Source organism: Notamacropus eugenii, chromosome 2 (assembly GCF_028372415.1).
Source record: "Notamacropus eugenii isolate mMacEug1 chromosome 2, mMacEug1.pri_v2, whole genome shotgun sequence".
Lineage (NCBI taxonomy): Eukaryota > Metazoa > Chordata > Mammalia > Diprotodontia > Macropodidae > Notamacropus > Notamacropus eugenii.
In genome coordinates this window covers 228,945,735-228,956,730 of record NC_092873.1, presented here as the reverse complement: position 1 = coordinate 228,956,730, position 10,996 = coordinate 228,945,735, and the positions used below count along the sequence as shown (strand labels likewise).

Below are 10,996 nucleotides of genomic sequence, written 5' to 3'. Positions count from 1 at the left end.
TGGAGTGGAGGAGATTTCCAGCACAGGGTGACCTGAAAGGCCAGTGGGAAAGGTCTGTCACACCAGATGCAGAGCACAGCTCAGGCCAGTCTTGGCTGTGCAGCACTGGGAGAAGCATTACCAGAGCAGGCTTTGGGGGCAGAATCCCAAGCAGCAGCAGAGGTTCACAGATCCCTCAACCCACAGGCACCAAAGGTCAGTGAGAGGGCTTTTTCAACCAGAGCTAGAAGGGAACAGGGTCCTCCACTAGCTCCAGTCCCAGGTGGTGGTGGCAGCAGCAGCAGTGGGCAGCGGGAGGCTGTGGTGGCAATGGCAGCAGCCAGGGTCCATTGTTGGAGTGGCTCAGCTTAAAGACCCTGGGAGAATTGAGCAGCTCATCTGAATCTCCACCCTGAGCAAGATCCTGGGGCATGGCAGAGCTGGAGGCCTCTGAGGAGTATACTCCTCTCTTTTAATTATACCTCTTTGAAAAAACTGAGATCTTACAGGTCCCTAAAGTATACCCTATTCTTGACAAAGGACCCAAAAGTCAACTAACTGGTTGAGAAAATGCCCCAAAAAAGGGGAAAAAAATCAGAATATAGAAGGTTACTTTCTTGTTGAACAGGTATTCTCTCCCATCCTTTCAGATGAGGAAGAACTATGTTTACCATCCAGGGAAGACATAAAAGTCAAGGCTTCTACATCCAAAACCTCCAAAATCAATATGCATTGATCCCAGGCAATGGAAGAGCTCAAAAAGGACCTAGCAGCTTCTGTGTTATCCTGATTGTATTTTAACAATACTTGAATTGTTTCTTTCTGGCTGATTGTAATATTTTCTCCTTGATCTGGGAACTCTATAATTTGGCTACAATATTCCTAAGAGTTTTCCTTTTGGGATCTCTTTCAGGAGATGATTTGTGAATTCTTTTCATTTCTATTTTACCCTCTGGTTCTAGAAAGTCAGGGCAGTTTTCCTTGATAACTTTTTGGAAGATGATGTCTGGGCCTTTTTTTTATCATGGTTTTCACATGGACCAATAATTCTAAAATTATCTCTGCTGGATTTTCAAGTCAGTTGTTTTTTTTCAAATGAAATATTCCACATTGACTTCTATTTTTTCATTCTTTTTTTTTGTTTTATAATTTCTTACTTTCTCATGAAGTCATTAGCTTCCATCTGCTGCATTCTAATTTTTAAAGAATATTTTCTTCAGTGATCTTTTGAACTTCTTTTTCCATTTGGCTGATTCTTCTTTTCAAAGTTTTCTTCTCTACTTTGTCCCAGAGAGTGCCTTGTCATCCATCCTCACCTGGGCCTGGCCATGGTGTGCTCCACATGAGCAGTGGCAGCTGATGAGGCTTCGCAGAGAATGGAGGTGAGGTTCAAATTACTGAACATTTTTCATTTTTCTTTTCATTTTTGAAACATTCTGATTGATCCTCCCTTCAAGCACCCTCAGTATGTGTTGTTAGTTTCAGAACCATGGCAACTGAAGAAAAGAAATCAGAGGCAGAAGCCACAAAACACAATCTACAACTTCCTCATCAACCAATCAGAGCAAGTCTGCACCTGTAAAGTTAAACTACACATTAAAGGTCACAATAGCAGAATACACTAAAGCCATATCTTCAGTTAAATTTAGTCCAAATGGAAATGCTTAGCCAGTTCTTCTTCAGATTAAGGTCATTAAAATTTGGGGAGCATATGATGAAAAATTTCAGAAAACAATATTTGGGCACAAACAGGGAATTTTAGATGTTGCCTGGTCCTCAGATTGCAATCTTCTTGTATTTGCTTCCAATGATAAATCTCTTCAGATATGGGATGTTAGCTCTGGGAAGTGTCTAAAAACACTAAAGTGTCACAGTAATTATGTCTTTTGCTGCAACTTGAATCCCTAGTCCAACCTCATCCTTTCAGGATCTTTTGATGAAAGTGTAAGGATATGGGATGTAAAAACAGGAAAGTGCCTCCAGACTCTACTTGGTGACCCAATTTATTCTGACTCAGTTTCAGCTGTTCGTTTTAATCGTGACACTTGATAGTGTCAAGTAGTTACGATGGTCTCTGCCAAATCTGGAATACAGCATCAGGTCGATATTTAAAAACACTGATTGATGACGATAATCCTCCTGTGCCTTTTGTGAAGTTCTCTCCAAATGGTAAATACATTTTTGCTTCCATTTTGAACAACACTCTTAAACTATGGAACTACAGCAAAGGGAAGTGCTTGAAGACATGCACTGGTCACAAGAATGAGAAATACTGCATTTTTGCCAATTTTTCAGTCACTGGTGGAAAGTAGATTGTATCTGGGTCAGAAGATAACCTGGTTTACATTTGGAACCTTCAGACAAAGAGATCATACAGAAACTACAAGGCCATACAGATGTTGTGATTTAAACAGCTTTGTCACCCCACAGAAGACACCATTGCATCAGCTGCATTAGAAAATGACAAAACAATTAAACTCAGGAAGAGTGACTGATAAGCTCTTCAATATCATGCTAGAGACTGTATGAAGAAGTAGATCCTATGAGACAAGAAATTAAGATATTTAAAAATGGTTTCTTTACCTAACGGGAAATATCTTTTTTTTTTTGATTCCCTGGAATGGGTAGCCTGGTGAGAAGAGGCAACATCTGCCTTATTTGACAAATGGATTCTTTTCTTATTTTTTTGTTTTAAGTGGAAAAAATTTGCTTATATTACTAGAAAACCCCAAAACACTTCAGTGATGCTTGTTGTCAACTCTTCTGATGCTGTCAAAGGAAGAGTTTCAATCTATATTGTGTATGAATCAAGTCAGCAAAAACCTGAATTTTTAATTTTTTATTACAGGGGGATAAATTTCATTTCATCATAAATTTTTCCTCAACTAAATGTTCTGTAATTTTTTAAAAGATATCACTTATCCACTTCTAACTCTGGGACCAAATACAACCATGTAGATTTTTGGCTTTCCATCCCCCAGTTTCATTGATTTTGTAGTGAAATATCTTTTCATCTTCTGTATAGTTTTACCTCTTGCTATGTACATTTAATAGATATTATTATATCACAAGTTGTCTTCTTTTTCCTCCCAACCATTAATTCCTGCTTGTAGAAGTTTGCAGTACATTCTGAAGTCTTTCTGGGGAAAACAAAGCAAAACAAAACAAAATTCAGAACATTGTAAAGTTTTTCAATGTAAAGACAATTTTGTATCTTTAAAGTTCATAATGCAGAACTGTTAATGATATGACTGTATACTTGAACCTCAGTATTTTCCCGTTTGTCACATTCTTGTTTACACTTCTGATAATACCATGTGCTGTAATTAAAAAGTCAGATTTTGTGTAAAAAAAATGAGAAAGTATTCTTCTCCTCATTGACTTTTTGGATCTCTTTTGCCATTTGGGTTACTCTATTTTTAAAGGTGTTATTTTCTTCAGTATTTTTTGGGGATCTCCTTTAGCAAGCTGTTGACTCACTTTTCATGATTTTCTTGTATCACTCTCATTTTTCTTCCCAATTTTTCCTCCACCTCTCTTACTTGATTTTCAAAATCCTTTTTGAGCTCTTCCATGGACTGAGACCATTGAATATTTTTGGAAGGCTTGACCTTGCTGTCTTCCTCTGATTATATGCTGTGCTTTTCCTCATCTGAAAGGATGAAAGAAAATACCTTTTCACCAAGAAAGTAACCTTCGATAGTCTAATTTTTCCCCTTTTGGGGCATTTTCCCAGCCAGTTACTTTATTTTTGAGTCCTTTGTCAAGTGGAGGGTATACTATCCTGGGCTTTAGAGGTTTCATGCAGCTGCTCTCTGAGATATCTCTAGGGAGCTGGAAGTTCTCAGTTCCTCCAAGGTGGCACAAAGAAGGGAGAGGAATTTACTTCTCTCCTGGCCTTCCCTCTGGTCTGTGCACAAACAAAAGTACTCTTTTCTGCCCTTGACCTATGAGTAGGATTCCATCTTCACAGCCACCACTAGCTACACCATGCCAGTGCTCCTCCTCACCCCAGGACAGCCACTAAGGACTGAGACCCAGATCAGCTGCTCAGTTTCCCCAGGTTCTATAGGCAAAAGGCTCTGAAAGTGGAAGCTGCTGTCACAGTGGCTGCTGCAACCCTGGGGCCAGGGATGGGGGTGAACTGAGCTTCCCTCTCACCCAGGTGAAAGTGCTTTCTCACTGAACTTTGAAACTTTTTTGTCTTTGTGGGTTGAGAAATTTGGGAACCACAGCAGCTACCCTTGATTCCATGTTCTGAAGCCTGTTTCAGTTCTGTCCCTGCAGCTTGGCCCATGCTGGGCTGTTTGCTCTGAGCAGGTGTGATAGTCCTTTCCTGTCGGCCTTCCAGGCTATCTTGGGCTGGAAATCTGTTTCACTTTGTCATTTTGTGGCTTCTGCGCTAGAATTTCTTTAGAGTCATTTTTACAGGTATTTTAAGGCTTATGGGGGAGAACTAGAACAATTCTGTCTTCCTACTCTGCCAGCTTGACCCTGCCCTCTGAACACAATATTTGTAACACTTTTATATCACTAGATATACTATTATAATATTTAGAGCATTTATTCTTATCTCAAGGTTTTGATGGACTAAAGTAAAACATAGAATACTTCAGATTTGATGCAAATAGAATAATATTCATCTTGAAATCAATTAACATAGATTATGTTTAAAAAACGTTTGTGTTTAAAAATAAAACAAGGAGTTGAAAGCAGGTAAAGTCCCTATCTTCTCCTGATTTTACTTGTTTTTAAAGCATTTACAGTTATGCTAATCTGATGCCTTTGGGCTAATCTAAAAGAGAAAACAGGCTTTCTCTTATGATTTATTAAGAAGTAATATCCTTCTCCCTTCTCTCTGGTTAGTGACTAGAAAAGAACAAAAGAAAGAGGCCCTTGACTGATACACATACAAAATTGTGCCCTTTTCCCAATTGCCCTGAAGGAATTATGATAATGGCCAATTTGAAGGAAGAGGTTTCTTTGATCACTTCTGGTCATCAGTGGCCAATTTGAGGGTATGTGTTGGGGTGAGGAGGGTTAAGGGAAAGGTTCATAGAGGTATTGAATGGTCTTATGGAAATTATTCTCTAAGATTAAGTGATTATTGTTCTAGATTGATGATTAACTTTTACTTTGCCCTGAGTTATTATGTTTTGTTAAACTGTGAATTCATCCTTGTTCAAGATTCTTGTCAATATTATTTCAATACATCTTTTTGGAAAGCCAGGTCTGGGCCATAAGGGGACTGTTAGTTTGAACACTTCTCTCTCCAGAAGAGTAAAGCTTAGATTTGCAATGACAAATTAATACAAATTGTGTCTGGTAGACTTTTTTCTTACAATGCTCTGCGCAGATTGATATTTGTTTCCTTTACCACCTTTATGTGGAAATCACCATGCTGGGCACTTACAATAGAAAGACAAACACAAAAACTGAACTTTATCACTTGCAGATATTATATTTTCCTGGGAGGTAGGCATTGAATTGAAGATACAAAATATAATTATATGAGAACATACAAAGTAATTTCAGGAGGAAAAGTACTACCAACCCTAGGTATTAGGAGGGGGAGAGAAGCTATTGCAGTGGTTTAGTTGAGAAGTAATGAGGATCTAAAACCAAGGTAATGGCTGAGAGATTAGGGAAAAGAGTACAGATGGAAGGGATGATATAGAATAGTATTCATAAAACTTGACAATTTATTGGATATGAGGGAAGTGAGAAAGGAAAGATTCAAGGAGGACTGTGAAGTTGTGAACCTCAGTGGCCAGAAACAAAGTGTTGCATTCTAATTGAATAAGGAAGAAGTATGGGTTGGGGCAGAAATAAGGTGCGGTTTTTTTCCAGACATTTTGAATTTAAGATCCTGATGGAAACTAATAATCCAGAAATGCTTATTAAATACTTATTACATACCAGGGACAGTGCTAAGCATAAGAGACACAAATAGTAAGAGTCACTGGCTTTAAGGAAGCTGGTGGGAAATGAAGAGCTGACAGGAAGCATCTGAGATCCCCAGAAAAGGACATTTGAGTTGAAGTTTTGTTTCACTCTCCAGTCCTCCCATCAAAGGGGAGAGGCAACTGAAGGTACTAAAGAGGTATCAAGAGTCATAGATGAAACAATCTACATGATTATGAGATTTTTGTTGATGAATTTATCCTGGAGGAAAATGTGATGTTCTTAAGTTTGAAATCAAGGGGAAAGGTGAATGGGAATAATTAGACAGAGATGTCCAGAAAGAAATTTACCAACATGAAACTACAAGAAACTGTGTGAATTGAGCTCAATAGTGAAATGACTCTGTAACTTCATCAATTCACAAGCTCTCTTCCATAACATAGATTGCAACTACCCATGCTTGCCCATCTTGTGTGACTCATTCATATTATTCCAAAATTCCCCCATAGAAGGTTGGCCCAACATGTAAGATGTTTTTCTCACTTTCTTCTGATATTTCAAAGATGCTACTGGAGCATTTTGTTTGTTTCAAACCATCCCTCACTTTTACCATAGACCAACTCATCTTCTCTTTCTGTCATAAAATTACATTATGAGAGTAGAGAAATAAAAGTTGGATATATAGATATGAAGTGATCTTCATATAGGTGATAATTGAACACATAGATCTGGTCACAATGAGTAGAGAGAAAAGGGAGAAAAAAAAGATCTAGGGTAGAGTCTCGGAAAACATACAATTAATGGTCAATAAAAAGAAAAATATATACATATATACATATATATGTACTGAACAAGGACATAGTCAACATTATTAAATGGTAGAATATATCAAATAGAGTGATAGCTAACAATAGGTAATTTTATTTTTATTTTTTTATTTATTTTTATTTTATTTTTCTGTTTAGATGTTATTTACAACCTTGGAAAGATGTTTTTCCAGTTGAGTGTGACATTGAAAGAGAGATTACAAAAGTATGAGTAATTAAGAAATGGAGGAAATAGGTATAGCTGACTTTTTCTTGGAGTTTTACAATGAAAGGGAAGAAATATGGGAGATAAGAGCTCAAGAGAATGGTAGGAACAAGTGACTTTTTTAAAGGATGGGTCAAATCTATTCATGTTTGTAAGCATCAGGGAAGGAGCCAGTAGAGAAAGAAAGCTAATTAGGGAAAGAGGGAATTGATTGACAAAATTCTTGGAAAAGCCAGGAAAAGAAGGGACAAAGAAATTGACAATTGATAAAAGCTTAGGAAGTGAAAACGAATGACAAAATAGGGGGATTTTAAATTATGCAGAAGAAGATAAGAGTGAGTTCATGATGTAATGTAGGTAAAATCTTGAGCTAATAAACAAGTATTGGGTAGGAAGATGTTTTTTGGTAAGAAGATTTGAAATATTAAAATAATAGAAAATTAATTGAAGAGGGCCCAGTTAAGATTAGAAGAAATCAATTTATAGTGGGTCAAGTCAACACTGTTCCTGTTGGCTTTTTCCAAAAGTATTCTGAAGATTTCTCTGAGGAAAGTAAGATCAAAATAAAAGTTAAGGATTTGGAGAAGAAGGAGAGATAAAGGGCCGCAATTTCATAGTTAGAATGAAGAACAGGTTTATAGGGAGAAAAGCAGAAGAAAAAAATAAAAAGATAAGCATCTGAGAAAAAAAAATTATTGTTCTATATTACAAAGATAGCATAGTTATGTTTTTTTCTGAGATCAATATGTGATCATTCTTATTGTATTTCTATGGGAAAATAAGGTAGAGTGAAAATGTAGATCTTTGGGAGGAGGATGAACTGTGAGTATGTATTGTTTGTGGAAATATTTTGGTACTGTGGAAAGACCACTGGGTTTGTAGTCAAAGTGCATAGATTTGAATCTTTGTTTTAACACTTCATGCCTACATGGCATTGGGAAAACCATTAAATAACTTTTATGGGTCATTTCTTCATCAACAAAATGAAACACTCAGACTAGATGGCCTATAGCCTTATAATACTATAAACAATATGCACTCAGGATCTATTGGAGGAAATAGACCATCATTTGCCTTTCTTTGTCTTCTCAACACTTATCAAAATTCTTGACACATAGGAGTTACTTATTAAGAATTTATTGACTGACTTCCAATTTATAAGTCACCAGAAGAATACCCTCCCAGCCACTCCCTGCCCCAAACTTCCCTTCCCCCTGTATTTGGTATTCCAATGCTTAGGAATATTGATGGATACGAGATCCATTTGGTGCAGATAACTGTGGCACTCAAGAAAGAAAACTGTTTTTATTTATTTATTTTTTATTTTGAAATCAGATTGTTCCAATAAATATTATAACATAGAATCCCAAGGAATCTTTATACAGTTCTTGGGAGAAAAAATTATCTTCATCCCATGTATTAAAAGAACACTGGCTCTTCCAGGAGCAAAGATAGCAGAGTAAACAGCAAATCTCTGTAACTTTCCCATATTCACCTCCAAACAACCATAAAATAACACCATAAAACAATTCTTGGAGGAGCAAAACCAGCAAAATAAAATGGAGTGAAAAATTCTTTTAGATCAAGAAACTTAGAACATCAAAAGAAAAGATCTATCTCACTCAGGTAAAAGGGCAGTGCTGTCCAGGAAAAGAAGGATCCTAGCAAGCCAGCAGCAAGCCCCCAGCAAATCAGTGGAAGATCCTGAACTCCAGTGCAGTGGAGTAGGCAATGGCAACATGAAGACCCCTCCCACCTGCCTCATCATAGTCATGGGAATGGGCAGACTTCAGCTCTGAGATATACCCAGTGCTTCAGCACAGACCTAGGTAAACAGGTAGATGGCAAACCTATGAGTACCTAGCTGCATGCTTGAGCATAGCCCTGGACTAACAGGTAGCATGCAGCAGCCATAACTCCATATGCTCCAAAGGAACCCTGGGGAAAGAACCACCCCACCATCCTCAGCACACACTAGACACCAGAACTAAGACGCTTGCTAAGTATCAAGTAAGCTGCCATATCCCTAAGGCTTCCAGCAGTACCAGCTAACTCTCATGATACCCCCTCAGCACAACACTAGACACAAGGGTCCTCCATGGAGCTCAGAGCAACATCAGTACAGCACAACGTAAACAGTCACAGCCTATAGGCCCTGGCAAAGAAGCCTGAGGCAGTGCTACTTCCACCCAGGGAACAGAACTCAAGCTTAACAGACAGGAAAAAGATTGGCAAACAACAACAAAGAATCTGACCACAGAAAGTTATTATGATGACAGGCAAGAACTAGACACAAACTCAGAAGAGGACAAAAATATTAAAACATTTATTAGCAGAGCTCCAAAGAAAAATGGGAAGTGATCTTAATCCCAGAAAACACTCATGGAAGAGCTCAAAAAGGAGCTTAAAAGTCATATAAGTAGAAGAAAAATTGGGGAAAGAAATGAGAGTGATGCAAGCTAATCATGAAAAAAGAGCAAACAACTTGAGAAAAGAAAACAACTGCTTAAGAAGTAGAATTGGTCATATGGAAAAGGAGATAGAAAAATCTACTTCTGAAAACAACTCCTTAAAAATTACAGTTGGTCAAAATGAAGTATAAAAACTCGCTGAGAAAAATAACTCCTTGAAAGTTAGAATTGGGGAAGAAGAAGCTAATAACTCTATGAAACATCAAGAATCAATCAAACAAATTTAAAAGAATGAAAAAAAGAAAATACAAAATGCCTCATTGGCAAAACAACTGACCTGGAAAACAAATCTAGGAGAGACAATGCCAGAATCATTTCAATTCCAGAAAGTCATAATCAAAAGGAGGACCTGGATAGCATCTTGCAAAGGAGATAAGGAAACTATATATTCCTAAAAGTCACCATAGACAATGAATAATATCAATACTAAACAGATGCACTAAGTGATATAGCATCCAAATTCTTAAAGAATTTAAATGAGCTACAGGAAGAAATAGACAACAAACCTATATTAGTTGGGGGCTTCAACTATCCCCTCTTAGAACTCAGTAAATCCATCCAAAAAATAAAAAGAAACTAAAGAGGAGACTAGAATATTAGAAAATGTACATATGACAGATCTTTGGAGAAAATGAATGTGAAGAGAAAGGAAGATACACTTTTTTTCGTCAGCACATGACAACTACACAAAAATTGAACATGAGTTGGGTATAGAAACCTCAAAATCAAAAGTAGAATGGCAGAAATACTAAATGTATTTTTTCAGATCATAATGCCCCCCCCTGAAAGAGGAGTGGAAAAGTAGAATAAAAATTAACTACAAACTGAATAATCAAATCTTAGTCAAAGAACAAGTCATAGAAACAATAAATAATTTCATTGAAGAGAATGGCAACAATGAGAAAATGTCCCAGAATTTATGGGATGTAGCCAAAGCAATACTTAGGAGAAAGTTTACTTCTCTAAATTCTTATAATCAAAAAATAGAGAAAGAGCAAATCCATGAATTGGATCAGCCACTCAAAAAAATGAACAAAAAAGAACAAAGTAAAAATCTCCAATTGAGCACCAGATTGGAAATCCTGACAATCAAAGGTAAGATTAATAAAACTGAAAGAAAAAAAAAAAACTAAAACCACCAATACTGAGTTAATAAATAACACGAGGAGTTGATCTTACAAAAAAAAAAAAAAAAGATAAGATTGATAAACCATTAGTTAATTTGATTTAAAGAAAGAAAAGCAAACGTCCAGTATGAAAAATGGAAAAGGTAAAATCACCACCAATGAAGAAGAAATTAAAGCAATTATTAGGAAATATTTTGCCCATTTATGTGTCAATAAATCTGACAATCTGAGAGAAATTAATGAATAGTTACAAATGTAAAAATTATGCAGATCAACAGATCAGGAAATAGAAGACCTAAATAACTCTATCTTAGAAAAAGAAACTGGAAAAGCATTAATATACTCCCAAGAGAAGGAAAGAGAAATTGCATTTAAAATAACTACAAACAATACAAAATAATTGGGGGTCTAACTGCCCAGGCAAACTCAGTAATTACATGAACACAGTCACAAAATACTTTTCACATAAATGAAGTCAGATCT

At 36.7% G+C, this 10,996-nt stretch overlaps 1 pseudogene; it reads left to right on the top strand.

Annotated features, from left to right (window-relative positions):
- Positions 1-1,468: 1,468 nt before the first annotated feature.
- Positions 1,469-2,474, top strand: LOC140523840 (WD repeat-containing protein 5-like; annotated as a pseudogene).
- Positions 2,475-10,996: the final 8,522 nt, after the last annotated feature.